Source organism: Dendropsophus ebraccatus, chromosome 15 (assembly GCF_027789765.1).
Source record: "Dendropsophus ebraccatus isolate aDenEbr1 chromosome 15, aDenEbr1.pat, whole genome shotgun sequence".
NCBI classification, from domain to species: domain Eukaryota; kingdom Metazoa; phylum Chordata; class Amphibia; order Anura; family Hylidae; genus Dendropsophus; species Dendropsophus ebraccatus.
Genome location: NC_091468.1, coordinates 14,902,707 through 14,928,770, shown reverse-complemented (window position 1 = coordinate 14,928,770; position 26,064 = coordinate 14,902,707). Strand labels below are relative to the sequence as shown.

Below are 26,064 nucleotides of genomic sequence, written 5' to 3'. Positions count from 1 at the left end.
GCCATCGGTCGAGCATCTCTTTTTATACGTAGCGATGCACGGCCGACAATTTTAAAGAAAGACCAAAAGGCACGATCAGCCGATGATTGTTGTCTTTGGCTGATCATTGTCTCTACTACAAGGAGCGATGTAATAGGGCCCTTAGACTAAACAGTCTAAGGCTAGGTTCACACTACGTAAGTTTCCGGCCGTAGCGCGCTCCGTGAATAAGCGGCCGGAGATTTACGTAGTTTGCGTACAATGGAAAGTATACGATCTACGGCTGCACAGTTCACAGTACGTACAAACTTACGCCCGGATCGTATGCGGCGCCGTAAAAAATTAACCAGACCATTGTTTCGGGACGGAAATGCTGTAACTTACGCACGTAGCGTAACATGCGGTCCCGTATGGAGTGGTGATTTCTTCTTTTTTCCACCTTGATTTGCCGATCCAAAAGGTTCTGTGGGGTGTCCGGGGCTAGGCGAAGATATCCAAGTAAAATACCGCTGTCAGATCGCTACATACGTCGCTCGGGAAGCGTATGTAGCTTACGGGCGTAAGTTCGCCGACCGCACGTAGCCGGCCGCAACTTGCGTAAATCCCGGCCGGAGTATTACACGTATATGTCCGGCCGCGAAAAATATGCGGCCGGACATATACGTAGTGTGAACATAGCCTAAAGATGAGAAAAATGTACCAAACAGCCCAAGCCAATTTAACGGCTTATCCAGCAGTACAAAAACATGGCCACTTTTCCCCTCTCTTGTCTCCAGTTCAGGTGTGGTTTTCAATTAAGCTCCATTTACCTCAATGGAACTGAGTTTTAAACCCCACCCAATCTGGAGACAAGAGAGTCGGAAAAGTGGCCATGTTTTTGTAGCGCTGGATAACCCCTTTAAGAGGGCTAGATAGAGACCACTTTTCGCAACCACCAGTGTGACTCCTTACAGTGATGTTATATAAGGTGAAGGAATATCACTGATCACTGATCTCTCCCATCTTCTATATTCCTACAGCCTGTATGTGAGCTTCTTACTAACTACAGTTGTCGTAACTAGAATCACCATGGGAGCAAGTGTGTCCCACTAAACCCATGATTACAATGTAATGGAAAAGCCCTAACATCTGACACAGAGATCATTCGTTCCATGTCACGGCCTCTATAGTGCAGACATAACAGTAATATAGAATTACTGCTTGAAACGTCTGAAGGTAAATTCTTACTTGCAATAAGCTGAAGTGCTCGACAAGAACTTAATATAAAAAATTAATAAAAAATTAAAGGGGTATTTAACCAATTTTTTTTCTTCCAAATCAACTAGTGTCAGAAAGTGCCCGAGATTTTACTTCACTGAAACACGTGCAGTATTCAATTGTGGATTGTCATTTGTTTCATTGATAATATTACTCTTCATTTACATGTACTGTATAATTTTTGGTTATATGGCCGGATGTGTAGAAATCTGACACCTGGACTGAGACGTCAGTCAGACACTGAAGGGGCTCTACAGAAATACAGTATATAAATAACCAAGCCCTATTCTTATATCATCACATTAGTTCTATGGTCGCCAAATCACCAACTGCTCGCCCAATACATGCGTGCAATAATAGTCCATTAATACGCTTGGGTCAACCATAAAAAATTTCAGCTGATGGCAGTAAGTGTGACCACTCTTCGGAGCTGTTTTTTTGTTTTGGTTAAAGCCACATTTCCCTAGTAGCAGGGCCATTACATGGTGGCCATTTAACCCCTTCAAGACAGAGCCCTTTGATGCCCGGATGTCCAGTTAATGTCAAATTAATGCAATGTTCCCTCCCGCCTTCTAAGAGCCATATCACTTTTATTTTTCAACCTACAGGGCTGGTTGTGGTGTATTTTTGCGCTATGAACTCTAGTTTTTATTAATATAAAATTGGTGTAATATAAAAATTTTGATTGCTTTTTTATTAACTTTTTTCTGATATATAATTTAATAAAAATTAGCAATCCTGGTGTTTGTTTGTTTTTTTCCCGTTTACGCCGCTCACCGTGCAGGAACTATAGCGTTATATTTTAATAGATCGGACAATTCCCCATGCTACGATATGTAATATGTTTATTTATTTTCAATAATTTTATTTTTATAATGGGCAAGGGGGTATTTTAAACTTTTATTGGGAGGGGGGGGGTTATAAGGTTTTTTTAATACTTTAAAAAACTTTTTTATTACACTTTTTTCACTGTAAAACATGCACTCATTAGATTGCATGTACTGATCTATGCTATGGTGTAGTGTTATCAGCATAGTGTTATCAGTGTTACCGGCGATCTGTGCATAGAGCCTGCCTGAGAGCAGATCGCCGAATCGTCAGGATGGAGTTAAGAGGCTTACCCCCGTAGCAAGCTGCGGGTGTCCCAATCACTCAGCTTGTTCTGTCAGTAGCTTAAACGTCGTGATCGCTAAAGATAGGTTAATAGGGAATGCAAGATCGCAGCTGCCTCTCATTACCTCCGGCCCCGGACACACTGATGTGTGCAGTACTGCTCTCACTGCAGCGGTCCCGTACACATCAGAAGCCCCTCACTCAGGAACGTATATATACATGTTACTGACGGGAAGAGGTTAATGTTAACCACACCAGATTCCCCCAGAGCAACGGCCATTCGAGGCACGGTTTCAATTAGGAAAACCAACATCTTCAATACATCCCCAGTGGTTGGAAATCTTGATATTGAAGCAAGGAATATATTGTAAGCCCTCGCGGGCAGTGTCCTCTCTCCCCATGTACCAATCTGCCATTTGCCTTCATGTAATGTGTATTGATCTTGTATTGTTCCTGTTTGTAACCCCCATCGCTTGTATAGCGCTCTGGAATTAAGGGCGCTTTATAAATGATAAGAATAATAATAGGAATATCAGTAGTTGTAGTGGAGCCCTGGACACTCTCCTCCATCTGGCAGTGGTGTAGGCCTCCCTCCATTGTCCCTATATATCTAAAATCTAGCAGCAATGTTTAAGACCTATAGTCCTTTATTTGTCTAGAAATGGTGAAGGTGCACAGTTCACTTTCCTCTGTTTTACCCTCCAACAAACTTTATTGTGCTTTATTATGAATATTTCCAGAATTTATTTTTTTTTATCCTGCACGATTGACGGAAAAAAAGAAAACACTAAAAACAATCACATACTTGCTGTCTACTATTCATTCCATGACCTACATAATATGTTGACCAAAATTCAATCTAGAGTTATCGCATGACAAAAAAAAAAAAAAAAACTCTAACCAACTTCAAAGGAAAATACTTCACTTTGACATAGATTTCTGAAAATATGCACATAAATGCGCATGATGATCCGCATACTGTAGATTTCATGTGGTTTTTCAGAAAATTTTCCAAATTTTTATAAAACCTGTCATCAAAATAGCAACTGTACAATCCCCAGCAAAATCTAAATTTAAACCCGTATCAATATTCACAGATCAAGGTGCAAATTCCTCAAAACTTTTTTAGAATTTTAATTTGTCAAGTGAACAAACACTTATGACTCCATATAACAGTTTTTCAGGTTTTTTTTGCTTAGCTTTTTTTTTTTTTACTTTTTTGCTTACCTTACAATAAAATCTTAAAGTGATGCAATAAAGTACAGAAAATCTACCACGAAGTTATACATTAAAATGTAAAAAATGTAACTTGCAAAAACCAAAACTTTATACAACTATGTGGACTGAAAATTAGATGTTGTGAACCTTGAGATACAATAATGACAAATACAAAAAACATTTAAAAAAGAAAAGAAAATAAATCAGTAAAAAATTCTTAGTCATGAAATGGCTATTGCCACCTGGAATATTCCCTAAATACCTGATAAATGTTGCCGGGAAGCAAAAAAAACAGCCGTACAAGTTGCTTTATGCAGTTTACACAAAGGTTAAAGTGGTATTCCGCAGGATTGGGAATAAATGTCAGGTATGTCCAGATCGGGATACACCATATCACTAAGGAGTAGGCTAGGTAATGTTTTATTGTTTTTACAACTTTTGTATGTAATGTATTATATTATTGCCAGTGCATAAATAGCCTCCCCCCCAGGTGATTGCTAGACTGTTCATGTACAATAGTAAATCCCTATCTTGTGGCTCCATGTATATGTATGGAACGGGGGAAAAACAACATGAAATACTCACTGTTATAATCTGGTGGTAACAATAAAAAAAAATAAAAAAATCACATCTGTTATATAAAAATCAATAAAAATACTATATAATCTTCTGCACAACTCTATCACTATCATAGATTAATAAATAACTCCAAATCGGCGATAGGAGAAAGTTAAATAATAACCTTAGAAGAACTGGAATTTATGACTGTGTTGCTAATCATTATGGTATAAAAAAAAAAACTAAATTTTTGAAGGATTTTTTTGTACTGTTTGTCATATAACAATTATACCGCTAAGTCATAATAAAACAAGAAACATAAAATCTGTACACAATGAGGATTTTTTTTTTTTAAAGACACATACACAGGTACCTGCATAGACTCTGTGATCCGTCCATTGGTGAACGTAAAAACTCCAACAAACTTCCCACTTGTAAATTGTCCCAGATTCTGCAATACATGATACAGAAAAGCAATGACTACATGTCTGCGAGGGTATGAGAACTCAACAAGACGCCAAGAAGGTGTCAGAACAATAATGGTGAGAGGACGGAAGACGTCAAGTCTAAGAGCAGTGACACAATGCAAAGGAATGACTGCAGAATACACTATAGATAATAAGACAAAGTAGCTGTAATAATATAAACTACACAACCATATAGATACATAGAAAAGTTATAACTGGATGGATGGAGAGAAGAAGATGATAGACGATAGATAGATAGATAGATAGATAGATAGATAGATAGATAGATAGATAGATAGGAGATAGATAGATAGGAGATAGATAGATAGATAGATAGATAGATAGATAGATAGATAGATAGATAGATAGGAGATAGATAGGAGATAGATAGATAGATAGATAGATAGATAGATAGATAGATAGATAGGAGATAGATAGGAGATAGATAGATAGATAGGGGATAGATAGGAGATAGATAGATAGATAGATAAGATAGATAGAAAAAAAATAGATACGAAAAAATAACATTCTATGATAACTAATACTAATAAAACATAAATCACTAACAAGATTACAAAATGAAAACAAAACTGACATTTTTCTTATTATTTCCCGTTTTAATTTCCTGTTTTATGCTAATGAGGTATTTCCATAGCAACCAGATTCTATGTTTTTTTTTTAAATACAATTATTATTTCTGGAACATAAAACATGTATAGTAGAACATGAATAACATAACACAACACACATAACCATGGCATGTCATAGAAGCCAATAATAAATAAATATATATGTGCATTTTTTTTTTTTTTTTTTTTTTATTTTCCACATCAACTTGAAACATATTGGGAGGAATTCATCAGTGCTTGACATCACATCACTAGGGTAAAAACATTGGTTTATTTGTAAAAGCGTGTGCTATTTTTTATTATTTTCTTCAAAGCTTTGCTTTGTTCCTACTGTAAATTTGCTCATCTCTAATTAATATATCTCACTTTATTAGATCGTGAAAAAAAAGCTTCAATGATGCTGAAAGACGCCTAGGAACAAAAGTGAAAAAAACTTCAATTTTCAAATTTTTCTAAAACACTGTGTGATCTTCTCTATTTTTTTTTTTACATGTGAACCATGAGTGAGGTCACCAGGGGTCTATTTTTCAAATGCTCGCATCTCCTATCCATCTCCTATCCATCTCTTATCTCTATCTATCTATCTATCTATCTATCTATCTATCTATCCTATATATCCTATCTATCTGGGGTGGAAGCAAAGGGTCAGTCGTTGGATATATGTGAAGAAGACTTACTAGTGGTCACAATCAAACAATCAGAGCTATGTGTCCTGATCTGTCCAGCTGTTACTGGAGACAGATTTTCCCTGACAAAGGGCAGCGGACAGCAGATTGTAGAGAAGTGAGACACCTAGTAGCTAAGACTTTAGAGTGGCCTTTCTCAGGTGATAAATCTTAAAGTGTCACTGTCACTTTTTCAAAATCAATAGTACAGGCGATTTTAAGAAACTTTGTATTTGGGTTTATTAGCCGAAAAATGCATTTTTATCATGAAAAAGCAGTTTGAAGCTCTCCCCCTGTCTTCATTGTTCTCTATGGAGAGGGGAGGGGTGGAGGGAGATGAGGCACCATAACAAGACAACAAAGAGTTAATTTACAGCTTCCTCACTGGGCTATCTCCTCTGACAGACAGCACTGACCTCTCAGACCTCTAAATAGAGGCTTTCATGCAGCTCTGGCTGTGTAATTCTTTGTTTTCTGCTGCTGACTAATCTCCCTCCTCCCCCCTCCCCTCTTCATAGAACAGACAGGGCCCGACTGTGTAAAAGAGTTGAGATTTCCTAATAATGAGCAGTGGATGAGAGGGGGGGGGGGACCTAAGGGAAAGTCTTTTTGAATGCAGATAATGGCATATTTGTCTAATAAACCCAATTACAAAGTTTCTTAACCCCTTAAGGACCGGGCCAATTTCGATTTTTGCACTTCCGTTTTTTTCCTCCTTGTGCTTAAAAGGCCATAGCAGTTGCATTTTTTTTACCTAGAAACCCACATGAGCCTTTTCTTCTTTGCGCCACTAATTGTACTTTGCAATGACAGGCTGAATTTGTTCATAAAAACACTGCAAAACCAGAAGAAAAAAAAATTGTGGTGAAATTAAAAAAAAAACCGCATTTTGCTTATTTGGAGGGTATTTGTTTTTACGCCGTTTGCCCTGGGGTAACACGGACTTGTTATATATGTTCCTCAAGTTGTTACGATTGCAACGATATGTAACATGTATAACTTTTATTTTATTTGATGGCTTGTAAAAAAATTCAAACCATTGTTAACAAATATACGTTCCTTAAAATCGCTCCATTCCCAGGCTTATAGTGCTTTTATCCTTTGGTCTATGGGGCTGTGTGAGGTGTCATTTTTTGCGCCATGATGTTTACTTTCTAACGATACCATGATTGTGCATATGCGACTTTTTGATAGCTTTTTATTACAATTTTTCTGGATTTGATACGACCAAAAATGCACAATTTTTACGCTTATGCCGTTTGCTGTTCAAGATCAGGAATGTGATAAATTAATAGTTCGGGCGATTACGCACACGGCAAGTCCAAACTTGTTTATTTAGAACATGGGAAAAGGGGGGTGATTCAAACTTTTATTAGCTGAGGTTTTTTTTTTTTTTTATTAATAATAACACTTTATTTAATTTTTTTACACAGACATTAGAAGCCCCCCTGGGGTTAGGGTTATTCCCCCTGGGGGACTTCTAGTATAAGCACACTGATCTCTCATTGAGATCTATGCTGTATAGTTATACAGCATAGATCAATAAGATAGGCACTGCATTGCTTTCGGCTGCTGCAGCCGAAAGCAATCAACTGCCGAGCCGGGGTCAGCGCCATTACAAAGGATGCGTGGATCGCTTCTCCGGGACAATGTCCTGGGGGGGGGCGATCCGCCCCACTAGACCACCAGGTATGAGGGACAGCAAGCAATCAGATGCAGCTGTCAACTTTGACAGCTGTATCTGATTACTTGATTAGCGGGCGCAGCGATCGGACAGTGCCCGCTAATAGCCGCGGTCCCGGGCTACATGCCGCACCTGGGACCGCGGTGGTTCAGAGCGGGGTCGCCATGGGGCCCTGTGTCGTTAAGGGGTTAAAATCGCCTGTACTATTGATTTCTGCAAAAAAAAAAAAAAAAAAAATGAAACAACACTAAGTATTTATTGTAAGAAATGAATAATGTATAGTGGATAACACTATGCACCTGGGTACTAATAACCCACATGCATCATATGTCCTGGGGGGAGTTACTCTGGGAGAGTCGCTGATGGAGAAGGATCTGGGTGTACTTGTAGATAATAGACTACAGAACAGCACACAATGTCAGTCAGCGGCTTCTAAGGCCAGCAGGATATTGTCATGCATTAAAACAGGCATGGACTCTCGGGACAGGGATATAATATTACCGCTCTATAAAGCTTTGGTGCAGCCTCATCTGGAGTATGCCGTCCAGTTTTGGAACCCCATTCATAAAAAGGATGTTCTAGAGCTGGAGAGGGTACAAAGACGGGCAACTAAACTAATAAGGGGAATGGAGCATCTTAGTTATGAGGAGAGATTAAAAGAATTAAATTTGTTTAGTGTGGAGAAGAGACGTTTAAGGGGAGATATGATTAACTTATTTACATATATAAATGGCCCCTACAAGAAATATGGGGAAAAGATGATCGGGGTAAAAACCCTTCATAGGACAAGGGGGCACTGCCTCCGCCTGGAGAGACAAGGGGGCACTGCCTCCGCCTGAGGAGACAAGGGGGCACTGCCTCCGCCTCGAGAAAAAAAGGTTCAATCTCCGGAGGCGACAAGCCTTCTTTACCATGAGAACTGTGATCTGTGGAACAGTCTACAACAGGATCTGGTCACAGCAAAAACAGTAGAGGGCTTCAAAACCGGCCGAGACAAGTTCTTAGACCAAAATAACAAATGCATATGTATAGAACCTATCACCTCTCCCCCTTCCCTGTATCCATCCCCTCCTTGTATATCCCCCTTCCCTGTATCCATCCCCTCCTTGTATATCCCCTTCCCTGTATCCATCCCCTCCTTGTATATCCCCCTTCCCTCCATCCCCTCCTTGTACATCCCCCTTCCCTGTATCTATCCCCTCCTTGTATACCCCCCTTCCCTGTATCCATCCCCTCCTTGTATATGCCCCTTCCCTGTATCCATCCCCTTCTTGTATATCCCCCTTCCCTGTATCCATTCCCTCCTTGTATATCCCCCTTCCCTCCATCCCCTCTTTGTATATCCCCCTTCGCTGTATCCATCCCCTCCTTGTACATCCCCCTTCCCTGTATCTATCCCCTCCTTGTATACCCCCCTTCCCTGTATCCATCCCCTCCTTGTATATGCCCCTTCCCTGGATCCATCCCCTTCTTGTATATCCCCCTTCCCTGTATCCATCCCCTCCTTGTATATCCCCCTTCCCTCCATCCCCTCCTTGTATATCCCCTTCCCTCCATCCCCTCCTTGTATATCCCCTTCCCTCCATCCCCTCCTTGTATATCCCCCTTCCCTGTATCTATCCCCTCCTTGTATACCCCCCTTCCCTGTATCCATCCCCTCCTTGTATATGCCCCTTCCCTGTATCCATCCCCTTCTTGTATATCCCCCTTTCCTCCATCCCCTCCTTGTATATCCCCCTTCCCTGTATCCATCCCCTCCTTGTATATCCCCCTTTCCTCCATCCCCTCCTTGTATATCCCCCTTCGCTGTATCCATCTCCTCCTTGTACATCCCCCTTCCCTGTATCTATCCCCTCCTTGTATACCCCCCTTCCCTGTATCCATCCCCTCCTTGTATATGCCCCTTCCCTGTATCCATCCCCTTCTTTTATATCCCCCTTCCCTGTATCCATCCCCTTCTTGTATATCCCCCTTCCCTGTATCCATCCCCTCCTTGTATATCCCCTTCCCTGTATCCATCCCCTCCTTGTATATCCCCCTTCCCTGTATCCATCCCCTCCTTGTATATCCCCCTTCCCTCCATCCCCTCCTTGTATATCCCCCTTCGCTGTATCCATCCCCTCCTTGTACATCCCCCTTCCCTGTATCTATCCTCTCCTTGTATACCCCCCTTCCCTGTATCCATCCCCTCCTTGTATATGCCCCTTCCCTGTATCCATCCCCTTCTTGTATATCCCCCTTCCCTGTATCCATCCCCTCCGTGTATATCCCCCTTCCCTCCATCCCCTCCTTGTATATCCCCTTCCCTCCATCCCCTCCTTGTATATCCCCCTTCCCTGTATCCATCCCCTCCTTGTACATCCCCCTTCCCTGTATCTATCCCCTCCTTGTATACCCCCCTTCCCTGTATCCATCCCCTCCTTGTATATGCCCCTTCCCTGTATCCATCCCCTTCTTGTATATCCCCCTTCCCTGTATCCATCCCCTCCTTGTATATCCCCCTTTCCTCCATCCCCTCCTTGTATATCCCCCTTCGCTGTATCCATCCCCTCCTTGTACATCCCCTTCCCTGTATCTATCCCCTCCTTGTATACCCCCCTTCCCTGGATCCATCCCCTTCTTGTATATCCCCCTTCCCTGCATCCATCCCCTCCTTGTATATCCCCCTTCCCTGTCTTTATCCCCTCCTCGTTTACCCCCCCTCCCTCCATCCATTCCCTCCTTGATTGAAATTGATGGACATGTGTCTTTTATTAACTGTATGAACTATGTAACACTAAATAGCCTATTCAATAGGCTGCAAAATGGCGTATTATGAGGTACATAGCATTCCAGTGACCTCCATTGCTTCAATTTACAGACTGGTGGCGTCCCCAGGGTAACCTCTTCTACATATAAAAGACACACTGGCTATCGTAAGAACAGGCCTTAGGTATTATATCGGTATTATATCCCTTTACTATTTGCTGGCTTTATTAACTTAGTTACAGTATACGCAAATGACATACGACTGATGAGAAACCAGGCGTCAGGCAAAGCTGAAGATACTGTGGTGGAAACCGGACTAGAACCAGAGAGCTTCAAAGTGTCTTCCTGTGGTTTCCAAAACTAAAATAATATCTCACACATCTCTGCCTAACCAGACGCTGAATGAACAGATCATCGCAGTCACTCGTGTTGTCACCGTCATGGAGGAAGCGTGTAAAACCTCCAAAGTCATTTGCAACAGGAAGCAACTACATACAGTAAATATGTATTATATATCTATATCACATACGCACTATGGTTCTAGGGTTTGGCATTTCCTCAAAGGTTTGAACAATTGTGGCAGTTGAGAGTTGAGATCGAGTGATCGGGCAGGTCAATCCATTGCAGACAGAACTAGTTGACTACCTATTTCCTAAATAAGTCTTACATAAATTGTATCTGTTTGTTAGGTTGTTGTCTTACTATAGGGTAAGGCTGTTTCCAATGAAGCCATACAGGAGACACGGTGTGAAGGACAAACGTGTTTACTTTTTATCCAATACAAATTTCCCACTTTAACCCCTTAAGGACCAAGGCAAATTTTATGAATATGACCTGTGTCACTTTATTCATTAACAACTTGGGAGCGCTTTTACCTATCCGGCTGATTTTGAGATTCGTGACATATGGTACTTTACATTTCTGGTAAATTGGAGTCGATACTTATAACGTATCTATAAAAAAACCAAAATAATGTAAAAAATAGCTTTTTGTAAAATTTGAAACCTTTCTGCTTGTACAGAAAATGGTTATACCACATAAATTATATATTAAATAGCATTAGCAATATGTCTACTTTATGTTGGCGGCATTTATTAAACTTTCTTTAAATTTTTTAGACAATAGGAAGCTTAAAACGTTAGCAGCAATTTTCTAAATTTTCACAAAAATTTCAAAATCAGATTTTTTTAGGGACCTGTTTAGGTTTAGTGCATTTGAGGGGACTATATGTTAGAAAGTTCCACAAATCACACCATTTCAGAAACTGCACCCCCCCAAACTGTGCAAAAGACAGTTTTTCAACCCTTTTGGTATGTCACAGAAATATAAGCTAAGTGTGTAAGAAAACTAAAAATGTAAATTTTCTATATAGAAATTGTATTGTAATCCAATATCTTTCATAATTATAAACCTATTACCAGAGAAATGCACCCCAATATTTATTTCCCCGTTTCTGCAGTTCATAGAAATACCCCATACGTGGCCCTATTGCGCTATTTGACGCAACCACAAGCCTCAGATACAAAGGAGGACCTAGTGAATTTCAACGCCTCCGTTATATTTGGTCATTTCTGACTGTACCACTTCAGGTTGGCAGAGGCTCTGGGGTGCCAAAACCTAAAAAACACCCCTAAAGGGACACCATTTAGAAAACTACACCCCTCGAGGAATGTAACAAGGGGTGCGGTGAGCATTTGGACCCCACAGGTGCTTCACAGATTTTCAGAACAATGTGGCGTAAAAAAGGAAAATTTTTTATTTTTTACACTAAAACGTTGTTCTAGCCTTCAATTTTTCATTTTTACAAGGGGATAAAAGAAAAAACAAAATCAAAATGTGTAGCGCAGTTTCTCCAGAGTACGGAAATACCCCACATGTGAACATAAAGTGCCAAGCGGGCGCAGGACGAGCCTCCAAAGGGAAGGAGCGCCAGTTGGCTTTTGGAAGCTGGATTTCACTGGAATGGATTTGAAGGGCCATGTCGCATTTACAGAGCCCTCGTGCTGCCAAGACACTGGAAACCCCCCACAAGTGACCCCATTCTGGAAACTACACCCCTCAAGGAATCTAACAAGGGGTGCAGTGAGCATATGGACCCCACTGGTGACGGGCACAAATGTGGAACAATGTGACTTGAAAGTGAAAATTTTCATTTTTTCACTTTCATGGCACAAATGTGTCCGTCACCAGTGGGGTCCATATGCTCACTGCACCCCTTGTTAGATTCCTTGCGGGGTGAATTTTCCAGAATGTGGTCACTTGTGGGGGGTTTCCACTGTTTTGGCAGCACAGGGGCTTTGTAAATGCAACATGGCATTCATCATCCAATCTAGCCAAATCCAGCCTCCAAAATCCAAATGGCGCGCCTACCCTTCGGAGGCTTGCCCTGCACCCACATGGCGCTTTATGTCCACATGTGGGGTATTTACGGACACAGGGGAAATTGCTCTACACATTTTGTGTGTTTTTTCTCTTTTAACCCCTTGTTAAAATGAAAGATTCAAGGCTAGACCAACATTATAGTGTAAAAAGAAATGTATTATTATTATTTATTTCATTTTCACGCCACATTGTTCCACATATGTGTCGGTCACCAGTGGGGTCCATATGCTAACTACACCCCTTGTTACATTCCTTGTGTGATTTCCATAATGGGGCCACTTGTGGGGGGTTTCAACTGTCTTGACAACACAGAGGCCTTTTAAATTCGACATGGCCCTCGAAATCCATTCCAGCCAAATTCAGCCTCCAAAAGCCAAACTAAACTCACCAGCCAATTACAGCGATCCTCGGAGGACGGGGGGTGTAAATCACCCCCCGTGCCGACGAGCCTAGATGGCCTGCTATCTATAATAGTAGCCATCTTTACCCGATCGCCGTGTGTGTACATACATCGATCAGGTAAACCATGGCATAGGCTCCGGGGAGCCACTGATTTCCTCCGAGAGCATGACCTTTCTCCGCTATCTTTGACAAATGGTGTCACCTTTGTTCTGTGATCCAAATGATCATAACAATCACTCCTTATTATAGTTTAGTCTGAAAAAAAACAGACAGTGAGCCCTAATCTGGTCCCATCAGCTTACCCAGCCTATTTGCCTCAAGAGTCCTAGTGACTACGGACAACCATGAAGACAGTTCCTACTTACAATAAAGTGAAAACGCATGTACAAGAACAAGTCAAACTTACGTACACGGAGTAGTCAACATGCTGGGGTCAAACTGAATGGCAAGCAAGGTACAAAAACAGAATCAGAGAGAATAGTCAGGTAACAGAGGATAAGCCAAAGTCAAGAAACCAGAAATAGATGGAGAGAGAGAACACGAGATACGCTAGCACACTTCAAAAAGAATAATAATAGCTGTCAAACGGTTAACAGACTGAGGAAGTATATTTAGGACGTCAGGGGTCTGGAAAGTGATTGGAAAAGAGATTATCACTCCATGTAAGAAAGACAACGAGCCAAGGAATCGATCACCAGCTGATCGTCCGCTTTCTACATGCTGCCAACTGCACATCTCAGCTAATCACTGGCCACAGCGCGGTCCCATCTTGGCCAGTGACTGGCTTATCGGTCAGAGACTGGCTCAGAAATTCCAATGGCAGCTGCGGGGAGTGGGGAGAAGCTAGATCACCCTTAAGCATTTATTATTTACCCTAACGTTTATTATTTTACACTTAGGTAAGGGCTGCACGGGCATTGCTAACGATGTCCATGCAGCGCTTGCCACGCAATACTCGAGCCGTGTATTAAGCTCTGTAAGTGAGCATAGATGTAGTATATTGCTGCTCGCTTATTCAACAAATTGGGCTGTGTAATACGACCTTAACTGTGAAGTGTCCGGAAGGAACCAAGCAGGAAAGAGACGGGTGTGGTAGATAAATCAATCAGTAGAGCAGAAGGAGGACAGTGTTTAGGCAAAGCTCAGTCAAATGCAAAAACACATAATTGAAACACAAACATGACTACAGACGCAGTCTCAGCCGCATACTATGGGCCAAGGGCCGCACCAAGCTCCAAACAGGTACAAGCATAAAAGTTGCCTCTTGGAAGATGGGTGTCACGGCCGCGGCGGCGGCCCGTGTTCCGGGCCGCCGCCGCGGCCTCCTCCTGCCCCATGCAGCCGCCAGGGTCCTTGTGCAGGGACCCGGCACTGCTGCTAGTTCGGCCCCTGGGGGCGCCTCACCTCTCCTCCGCTCCTGTCTTCGTCTGTGCCGGCCGGCGCGCGCGTCCCCGCCTCCTAGGGCGCGCGTGCGCCGGCTGTCTCAGATTTAAAGGGCCAGTCCACCCCTAATTGGTTAGTTGCACCAATCACTCCCTATATATTCCAGCCCTGCCCCACTACAGGTGTTGGAGCCTCTACATGCTTCCCATAGCGTTTGGCCCAGCCCCCTGTTGTTCCTGACCTTAGTCCTTGTCCCTTGTTCCTGTCTTCAGTCCTTGTCCCTAGTCCTTGCCCGCTGCCTTCCCATTGTTCCTGAGTCCTGTCCGCCACCTGCGAGCACGTCTACTATCCTCTGCCTGCACTATCTCCTGCCTACTGCTCCTGCCACGCCTCGCCTGCCGTCACTAGCAACCAAGCCAGGGGTAGCGACCTGGGGGTCGCCTGCCGCAGCAAGTCCATCCCGCCTTGCGGCGGGCTCTGGTGAAAACCAGTGGCCCCTTAGACTCCGCTCCCTGGTGAGGTTAGAGCCATCGCTGGTGACGGTCCAGTGGATCCACTACTCCAGGCGTTACAATGGGGCTACTATGTCATAAAACTTCCTACCTGCACAATTCTGCCCCAGAGGCCACGCGCTTCTATTACTAACCTCATAATAGCCAGTTCATGCTCTTCTATGAAGACGGTACTACACACCACTGAAAGGTAGTTTCAGTTTCATGACAATTGACTATGACATTACAATTGTTCTTACAAGAACAATAAACATAGACATTTTCTGACCATCTAGAGACCATGATCAAAGCCACAAATCCTGATGCTCCAGATACGAGTTAACTTTTATGGTTCCCTATAAGGGTAACTATCAATTTAAAAAAAAAATCTAAATATAGGCATGCCAGAAGTTTAATCTTGTACAGAGACCTCCAGTGATCGAAAAAACAAAGGGGCAGAAGAGCTGTCTCCATGGGAATAAAGTAGCACAGCCCTCACCTGAGCACTTCTGCCCTATTATTTTTGCGTTTCATGTGGGGTCTAACCACCTGGACCTCTATTCATCTTCTGATGTGTCACTATGACATGTCAAAACTTTTAAACCAAATTGTATACTTTAAGGGCTGCTTCACACAAGACAGATCGTAGCGGAAATCTTGCTGCGAGTTTTGCAGAGATCCGATACCATCTAAGGTCCTGGCAGTTTTTTGTGAATACATACTCGCAGCAGATCTTTCAGACTGTGACCCGTCCTGTGTGAAGCTGCCCTAAGCCTAATCTACACAGAGACTTTTTGGAATGCTATCCGTTACATTTTATCAGTAACAGCTGTGGTCAAGATGTGTTATGTTTCCAGAAGGCTGGTTTCTGTGGCACAATTTTATGCACCATATAATGTTTTTGTTAGATTGAATTTATAAACAAAAACACCCAGAAATTACGCAAATTTTGGGATTGTTTTTGTTGATTTCCTTTTTTTTTTTTTTACAGCATTCACTTTGCCATAAAAATAAATCATAGACTTTACTCTGCAGGTCAGTCCAACACCACATTTCTTACATTTTTGTAAAATTTATTAGCTTGTGCAGAATAAAAACACTTGGGGGGAGGGATTTATCAACGTTGCGTTTTTCAATGACACACAAACATATATGTTGTCATTCTTATTATTTTTTTATTAATTGGGACCTTTTTATGGTACATTTCATGATTTAATAGTTTTATCCATCATTATTTGATGTGACCAGTTTTGGTATTTTACATTTACATTATTTCTTTTGATTTCATCTATCTATATAATTTTTTTTATTTTAAAAATTTGATTACACAATTTTATATATATATATAATTTATTTTTTTTTGCTCTAGAGGACTTAACCAAATCCTATACTGTATGCTGCTTGATCGTGTTCTCCTATAAACCTCATGACGATCTAGCACTAATTCCTGATCAAATGTCTAAGACCCTGCTTCCCTCTTACCATATATAGGCTATGTTACCACAACGTCCTTTTTTGACCGCCTTGTGACTTTTTATTTTTGTTTGAACAGCCATCATTTTGGGGCCAGAACCTGACCAGTTTTGGTTCCAAAATGATTGGTGTCTAAAAAAAAAACCCTGCAAACATAGCCAGATGCTGTATTTACATGAATTAATTCCCCACATTCTGTTCTGTAAATGTACTGCGGATAACACCAACGTTATGCGGTAATAACTTGTTTGATACTTTATCTCGTCCAAGTGAATCTGATATAATTTTTAATGACACATTGTACTTTAGATTTGATACCTACGGTTATTATTTGTAAAAATAAAAAAATATGTAAACAATTGGATTTTTTTTTTCAAATTTTAAAGCATAACTGTCATTATTTATTTAAAAAAAATATATATTAGAGAAAGAGCAAAAGTTTTGATTTGTCAGTGTCTGAGCGTTCAGACCACAACCAATCAGGAGGATGAGCCAGGAAAAGTTCACTCCCGATTCGGTGTGACGTGATTTAGATGGGCTTCCAATGCCAGTCCATGGGGCAGTCTAGGTATTACAGACACAGAGCTGGGAGGGGAGCGTGCTTGTGAGAAAGATACTCGTAAAATAGCTAATAACCTGTAATACTTTACATTGACATCATTTAGTCAACTTTTTTAGGAATCCTGAACAGGATTTCATGGTCCTATATGCTAGAAAATCACTCAGTTTTAAGAGCCATTAACGTAGACGTATGTGGGCCATTTTTCGGTGGGCCAAGCTGTATTTTACTTATCATTTATAGTACCACTTTAACAAAATGTATTGCTTTATTCTGAAATCTATAACTTTCTTATTTCACTTTTCATTTGCACTATTGTTGGGCTACATGTGACATTTTGATCATTTATACTCTTTTACTTTTTTTGGAGGAAACTCCACAATTTAGTAATTTTTTTTTTACTGTCTAGTATAAATAACATTATAGTGTTATATTATGGATCATTACAAATAAAACAATTTTTTAAATACTTTTTTTTTTTAAAAAACAATTCATTACATTTTGTCATCTTAGGCCACTTAAAGGGGTCCCGCCTCTGCTACTGACTGGCTGGGCGGACTTGAAACGTCACATCTCAAGCCTGCGTCAGTGACCAGGAAGCGGCCGGGCTGCACGGACCAGAGTGGCGGGATGCGGGACACACAAAAAAGCCCCCCAGCCGGAGTACCCCTTTAAATGGGTCTATGGAGGCCATCGGAACCCTGCAACCGCTACCTATTCTTTGAGCTCAGTTTCTGGGCCAATGTATGCTCTGAGATGTAATTGTACATCACAAATCATTAATTTAGAGGGGTGCACCTCTATTTTTAATCAACTGGAACAGAAAGTTATGCAGATTTGTAAATTACTTTTTCTTTAAAGATCTCAAGTCTTTCAGTACTTAGCAGCTGTTGTATGTCCTGCAGGAAGTGGTGTATTCTTTCCAGTCTTACACAGTGCTCTCTGCTGCCATCTCTGTCCATGTCAGGAACTGTAGTTCTGTATAATACTGTGCCATCACTTTGTTATTCTAACTAAAATGTATGACTAAACAGCCAACTGGGTGTTACCAGTTGGGGGCAGGTCTCTACACAGTTTTATACTATACATTCAAAGCTAACAGTGCCAGACAATGTAGGGACACTCCCTAATGGTAACGCCTAGTTGGCTATTTAGCCATACCGTTCCAGTATTAATAGCAGTGGAACAACACAATCACAGAGCTACAAGAAAACACTATAAGGCATCAGATGGTTATTCATTAAACATTCATAGTAATTGAGTTAATGGGAGGTCAAGGAAAAGCTTCTGTGTAAGAATAAGAAAAATGGTCTTATCAAAGATTAATGAATAACCATAGCCCGGTTACATAAGAAGCGCAGGATGGCCTCTCATTCATATACATTCAACTCTAAAATATTTCCCCCATAATAAAAAGACAAATCTAAATTTCAAGAGAACTGGGCGACCACTGTGAGGGCTGCCAAACTGGTTGTCACCTAGATTTTCCAGAAATACAGTGCTACCGCGGTTCTGGAACGTAATTCGTTATGGAAGGCAGTTTGAGAACCGAGCAGTCTCTTCCCATAGGGAATAATGTAATTGTGTTTGATTGGTTCCAGCGCCAAACAATAATTACCTACAGTATCTATATATTACATTGTATAGTGACCAGTATAATCACTACAATACAAGACAGAGCAGCACTATATACTGTACAGGACATTACAGAGCAGCACTATATACTGTACAGGACATTACAGAGCGGCACTATATACTGTACAGGACATTACAGAGCGGCACTATATACTGTACATGACATTACAGAGCAGCACTATATACTGTACAGGACATTACAGAGCGGCACTATATACTGTACAGGACATTACAGAGCGGCACTATATACTGTACAGGACATTACAGAGCAGCACTATATACTGTACAGGACATTACAGAGCGGCACTATATACTGTACAGGACATTACAGAGCAGCACTATATACTGTACAGGACATTACAGAGCAGCTCTATAAACTGTACAGGACATTACAGAGCGGCACTATATACTGTACAGTACATTACAGAGCAGCACTATATACTGTACAGTACATTACAGAGCAGCACTATATACTGTACAGTACATTACAGAGCGGCACTATATACTGTACAGAACAGCACTATACTGTACAGGACATTACAGAGCGGCACTATATATACACTGTACAGGACATTACAGAGCGGCACTATATACTGTACAGTACATTACAGAGCAGCACTATATACTGTACAGTACATTACAGAGCGGCACTATATACTGTACAGAACATTACAGAGCAGCACTATATACTGTACAGAACATTACAGAGCAGCACTATATACTGTATAGGACATTACAGAGCAGCACTATATACTGTACAGAACATTACAGAACAGCACTATATACTGTACAGAACAGCACTATATACTGTACAGAACATTACAGAGCAGCACTATATACTGTACAGGACATTACAGAACAGCACTATATACTGTACAGGACATTACAGAGCGGCACTATATACTGTACAGGACATTACAGAGCGGCACTATATACTGTACAGCACATTAAAGAGCGGCACTATATACTGTACAGGACATTTTAAACAAGAAACATTCAACAAAACCAGCCATTATAGTACAGTAGTCACTAACTCCTCACTCATCCTTTACTGTATGGAGTTCCCCCCACCCCAGCACTGTAACAGATGGGAGATGGTGGTGCACTGCCTGTACTACTACTGCACTGTATATGCACTCCAGCAGTCTTGTACAGTACTGTTCTGTATGTGAAGCCTCACCAGTGCTAAACTCACCAGGAACAACCCATGATCCACGCTCGCAAAAACGTTCAGATACAGAAAAAAAGTTTGAATTCTGAATGTTACTTCCAGGTAAATTTCCGTTCTAATATGGTGGTATTACTGTACTTCAAGACTGGGGGCCCGAAAAGTGTTTGAGAGCCAAAGCAAACTTTCCTTGAAAATACTGTTTGAGTTCCGAGCAGTTTGAGAACCGAGGTACCATTGCAAATATTTTAACCCCTTCAAGCCTAAGGTCATTGGTGCCCCAGTGTCGGCCAAACTAAAGCAATGATCCTCCTCGCCTTCTAAGAGACATAACGCTTTTATTTTTCTACCTACAGGGCAGGTTGGGGGGGGGGGGGTCATTTTTTGTGCCATGATCTCTAGTTTTTATTGCTATCATATATGTGTAAAAGAAAAATAGTTATTGCTTTTTATAATTTTTTTCTGATATGTGATTATATATTGTTATATTTTAATAGATCGGACAATTCCACACGCTATGATATATACCGTATTTTTCGCTTTATAAGATGCACTTTTTTTCCTCCCAAAGTGGGAGGAAAAACCAAGTGCTTCCTATAAAGCGAAGACAGCTCCCAAGCAGTGCCGAGCACCGCATGGAAGCCGTCCTGCCCGGCCCCTGTATTGCCGCTCACTATGCATATGCATAGTGAGCGGCACTGAGCGATCCCCTGCGCCCGCCCAGCCCGCCTCTACAATCGGCGCTCAGCTGAGCCGATCAGAAGTCCGGGAAATTGCAATGAGCAGCACTTTCCTGGGCTCCTGATCGGCTAAGCGGCGATGGAGGGGGCGGGCTGGGCGGGCGGAGGGGATCGCTGTCCTACTCACCTGTCCGCCGGCCCCAGCAGCTCCTCTCCCGACACTCCAGTCTCCCGTCATCCTCCGGGCACAGGCAGCGGGGTACAAAGACGCTGCCTGTGTCCCGGAAGTGTTCTGCAGCGGCAGTCTCTCTGTCCCCCACTGCCTGTGCCGGAGGATGACGGGAGACCGGAGTGTCGGGAGAAGAGCTGCTGGGGCCGGCGGACAGGTGAGTAACCTGTTTGTTGTTTTTCTGGTCACAGGGATGATTGGCTACCATGAAGGCATTGTATGGGGGCATTGGCTACCATGGGGGGCATTGTATGGGGGCATTGGCTACTATATGGGGGCACTGGCTACTATATGGGGGCATTGGCTACTATATGGGGGCATTGTATGGGGGCATTGGCTACTATGGGGGGCACTGGCTACTATGTGGGCACTATATGGGGGCATTGGCTACTATGTGGGGCACTATATGGGGGCATTGGCTACTATGTGGGGCACTATATGGGGGGATTGGCACCGATCACACTGCTGCTATCTCCAAACTGTGACAAGGAGCAAAATATTTTTTTCTATTTTTCTCCCCTAAAATCAGGGGTGCGTCTTATCAAAAGGTGCGTCCTATAAAGCGAAAAATACGGTAATATGTTTATTTTTTATATTTTAATTTCTATAATGGGAAAGGAGTTAATTTAAAGGTTTATTGGGACTTTAACTTATAATGATTTGATTTAAAACATATAAAAATATGTTTTAAAACGTTAAATTTTTTTATTTTTTTTTTACACATTTTAGGTGACTCAGATTACATATACTGATCAATTTTCATGCCATTGCATAGCACTGAAGAGTACTGTCGGCGATCTGTGCATAGAGTCCATAGAGTCTGCCTAAGGGCAGATCGCTGATCCGACAGGATGGAGGTTAGTGTTTTATTCCCGCCTGTCAGTGTAAGTGATCCGCGGGGGTCCAAATCAGTCAGTGACAGGCGCTTATCCTTATACACAGTGATTGCTATGAATTGTGGCATTTAAAGGGTTAACAGCAGGCACTCACATTGGAGCGTCTCCGCACACATTAAAAGCCCCTTTACTGCAGGAATGTATAAATACGTTCCGACTGCATGGGGCATACACAATAGGAATACATATACATATGGTTGACGTGAAGGGGTTAATATAGACACCACTAGTTTTGTTAAAGGGGTAGTGTGGCGTTTAACATTTATTCAATAAATAACACACATTACAAAGTTATACAACCAATCAGGGCCAAGCAGCAGATGACGTGGCAGACGGGGGCCGGCATGAGGGAGGGCTGGAGCGCTTCGGCCGGCCTCCTGAAGATGACGTCATTGTCCCAAAATGGTGGCCGGGGTCGACAGTGATTCAGTAAGTATAATGCACCAACACTTCCGGGGTAGGGGAAACACGGGGAAGGGGGCCATTCACTTAAAATAACACACATTACAAAGTTGTATAACTTTGTAATGTTTGTTATTTAGTGAATAAATGTTAAACGCCGCACTACCCCTTTAATTTCCAGGGATTGTTGATTAAAAAGATTTACAAAAAAAAACCTACATGGTTTTGTTAGCTTAACCCTTCAAAGTGGTGACAAGATGATATTAGTCCTCTCACTACTGTTACTGAGCCCATATACAAGCCGTTCCCACACATTCACTTCATTCTTTAATTGTCCGTCCAATTACAGCACAACACTGACTCCTCCCTGCGATGCCACGATGTAGTTCTGGTGAAGGTGCACTGGGGATGATTTACACAGTACAGCACTGTAGATGGCAAGTGGAAGGAGGAGGAGTTATTGAAACACTGACTGGTGTTATGTGAGCTGAAATTAAACAAACAACTACACCACAGCGAAGAAAGGGTTACGCTAAGCACTGAACTCTGCTTAGATGAGAAGGAAGTCTTAATCTACATTTCAGAGATAGTGTAAAATCTCTTAACCTAAGCACATAGCTGTAGCTAAGCCCCACCCATACTTTATATGTTCTGTCCTGATATAACTGTTACTACAGACATAATTCCCCTAACAATGGGCAGTGGACACATTCATGCTCTGAACAGGAATTAAAGGAGGCAGCTTGTAAGACACCTCTGGCGGCAGCTTATATCCTCAAGAACAAAGGGATTGGGCATGTTGAAAACCATGATCTCTGACCATTCTCTATCACGGCATCTGGTGTCGGGAGAGTCAGGAGGCCTCGACGGTGAGTTTAATTGACTAATATGTACAGCCAGTTTTCGACTATGTCTTTGGTCTGAACTTACAATCATCTCCTTTACCCCATGCTTCAACCTATTAGACCTTAGATCATAAAAATTTTAACCAACTCATTTGCAAATCTAGCACACAGTTGCTGCACATCAATCCAGTACTGTAACCTGTAACCTCAAACATTCACCTGCCCAGATAAGATGTCGTACAGCACTCGTATGTGGTTACTGTACAACACACAGGTCCTGGTATGGAGGGATGATATAGTCATTGCTGAACAGAGACATCAGTGACTGACTAAAAGTGAGCAGTGTGTAGGGGTGAGATAGTGTGACAAGGTGAGGCTGGAACTTCTGAAAACTTCCACATACCTGACATAGACTGAGCTTCTAGCGGGAAGGTACAGTGGATGTGAAGCCGTGGTCTTAAACCAGTTATGTAAGTCACCGCAGTGATGTTGAGCTGCTATTTATTCTCTATGACTAAGCTTATAGAATGTATAGGAGGAGGCTAAGCTACTGTAATAACCAACTCCACTCTTATCATGGGCTAAGACTGTAATTTTCATCCCCCATGCTTTACACTGCAGGACTGCATGTTCAGGGCCCCACTAATGTGCATGGGGCGCTAAGGGGAAAGGTATGTGTCTTACCTTCCCCTCTGAGCTATTCCCATGCAATTAGTAGTTGAATCCACAGCCGGGAGCACCATTAGGAGCACTACCCCACCCCCATTGTGCTGATCTGGCCCACCCACTCCATTGATTATCATTAGATGGAGCTGGCTGGCTCGGCGCAATGGCCCGCAGCAGTGCTTCCGGCTGTGGATTCAAATACTAACTGCACGGGAACGGTGCCAAGGAGGAAGGAGACATATCTGCCTTCCTTATCAGCGCCCGAGCGCATTAGGGGGCTATCAGCAGGTTAGATAAGTTTAGGCTGCTGATAGTTCCCCTTTAGGGTATATTCACACGAACGGGCTCGCAGCGAGATTCTCGCTGCGAGCCCGGCAGGTCCTGGCAGTTCCCACACACTACATACTTGCTGCGGTCTAAACGACCGCAGCGAGTATGTAATTCTTCCGCCCTTAACCCCTTCTGCTCCCACCCGGCTCCCCCGCTGTAAGCATACATTACCTGTCCTCGCTGTACGGGTCCGACGTCCTGCTCTCCCGTCCGGCCAATCAGTGGCTGCGGCTGGGCAACACACTAATTGGCCGGACGGGAGAGCAGGACGCTGGACCCGTGCAGCGAGGACAGGTAAAGTATGCTTACAGCGGGAGAGCCGGGCGGGAGCAGAAGGGGTTAAGGGCGGCAGAATTACATACTCGCTGTGGTCGTTCAGACCGCAGCGAGTATATAGTGTGTGGGAACTGCCAGGACTATCTCGCTGCGAGCCCGCCCGTGTGAATATACCCTTAAAAGGTATGTCTACCTCTGTAACATTTTTTTTACTATCCCAATGCAAGCATAAGGAATAAAGAAGCAATTTTGCAAATCATTCTTTTTAAAAATTTCCTATATTTTCTGAGTTACAGCTCCTATATGTGTCTCCATGGTAACAGACTACAAACATTCTATGTGTAGTCTGATCCAGCAGTCATTCTTTATGTCCTCTAATTCTTATTAATACAGATTAGGTGAGGGTTTCTAGTCAATATCCCCTTATGTTCAGTGTATATAAACGGATGCCTCCAGACACTACGGCAAGAGCTCCATTGACTATAGACTTAAAGGGGTCTTCAACTCAAACATAACTTTCATATTTTGCTGCCCATGGTGAGACTAAGAATTTATTCCATACTTGTTATTATCTGAGGTCAAGTTGCTAATGAACTCACTGTGATTATCCCTCCCCGCATTACAAAGCTGCTACAAGATTGAAGTAAGGGACTAGTTTATATCAGCGGTTTCAGTGGGGGGGGGGGGGGTCTGAATAGATAATAACAAGTATGAAAGGAACTGATAGGGTGGTATTACATGGGCCGAGGAGGGCCCGATAATACCTGTAAACGAGCAGCGATCTGCTAGATCCTGGGCCTATTACACGGCCTGATAATCGTTAAACAAGGGCTGCAAGGACATCGTTACCGATGTCCTTGCAGCCCTTGCATAACTATATACATTACCCATCCACGTTCCAGGGCTGCTGCTGTGGTCTTCTTCTCCCTGTCAGCTGACAGGCCACTCAGCCAATCACAGGCCGGGACCGCCGCGGCCTGTGATTGGCCGGGCGGCCTGTCAGCTGACAGGCCACTCTGACGTTACAGCACGCGGGACCCGGGGGGAAGAAGACGGCAGCAGCAGCCCTGGAACGTGGATGGGTAATGTATATCGTTAGTCGCCGCCCGCACACCGCTATTACACGTAGCGGTGCGCGGTCGGCACCTGACAAAAATAGGTCTAAACCTATATCAACGATCAGCCGATGATCATTGTCATCGGCTGATCGTTGTATTTATTACATGGAGCGATGATCGGCCGAATCGGGCCGATTCGGCCGATTATCGTTCCATGTAATAGTACCCTTAGTCTCACCATGGGCGGCAACATATCAAAAGTTATGCCTGAGGGGAATACTCCTTTAATTTGAACCATTTCCTGCAAGTACATTCACTTTGTAGGGTTCAACTGCATGTCTGTGAAAAATTACATGCATTTTTTAGAACTTTTTTTTTTTTTTTACATTTTTCCATTTTACTTACTAGATATTGAAATAATCCTTAAGGGTAGCTTCACGCGTACCGTATCGCCGCTGATTTTCTGCTGCGGATCCGCAGCAGATTTGACTAAGTGAATGAACACAGCATTAAATCCGCACTGTAAAATCCGCTGTGGATCCGCAGCAGAAAATCAGCTGCGATACGGTACGTGTAAAGGGTTTTTTTAACGAACAGCATGGGACACACTGTTCTGTTCTATATTTGTAATTTACTTCTATTTCAAAATATCAAGTCTTCCAGTACTTGTCAGCTGCTGTATGTTCTTTAGGAAGTGTTCTGTCTAGTCTGACACAGTGCTCTCTGCTGCCACCTCTGTCCATGTCAGGAACTGTCCAGAGCAGGAGAGGTTTTCTATGGGGATTTGCTGCTGCTCTGGACAGTCCCTGACATAGACAGAGGTAACAGCAGAGATCACTGTGTCAGACTGGAAAAAATACACCACTCCACT

At 42.5% G+C, this 26,064-nt stretch overlaps 1 protein-coding gene and 1 long non-coding RNA gene across 12 annotated transcripts in view; one reads left to right on the top strand and one right to left on the bottom strand.

Annotated features, from left to right (window-relative positions):
• The window catches only part of LOC138774452 (uncharacterized), a 28,949-nt gene extending 11,113 nt beyond the window's left edge, over window positions 1-17,836 (top strand). Inside the window, exon 3 of the long non-coding RNA XR_011360318.1 lies at window positions 17,522-17,836. This is a non-coding gene — a long non-coding RNA (uncharacterized lncRNA). The remainder of the gene's footprint in view (window positions 1-17,521) is intronic.
• Window positions 1-26,064, bottom strand: part of TRERF1 (transcriptional regulating factor 1) — a 132,740-nt gene that overhangs the window by 73,921 nt on the left and 32,755 nt on the right. For 9 of the 11 annotated variants that reach the window (XM_069955332.1, XM_069955330.1, XM_069955328.1 and 6 more), the window contains one exon: window positions 4,499-4,576. The gene's annotated coding sequence lies outside the window, so the exon portion shown is untranslated. Of the gene's footprint in view, window positions 1-4,490; window positions 4,577-26,064 lie in introns of all 11 variants that reach the window. The other 2 variants (XM_069955331.1, XM_069955329.1) reach the window with 1 other exon arrangement.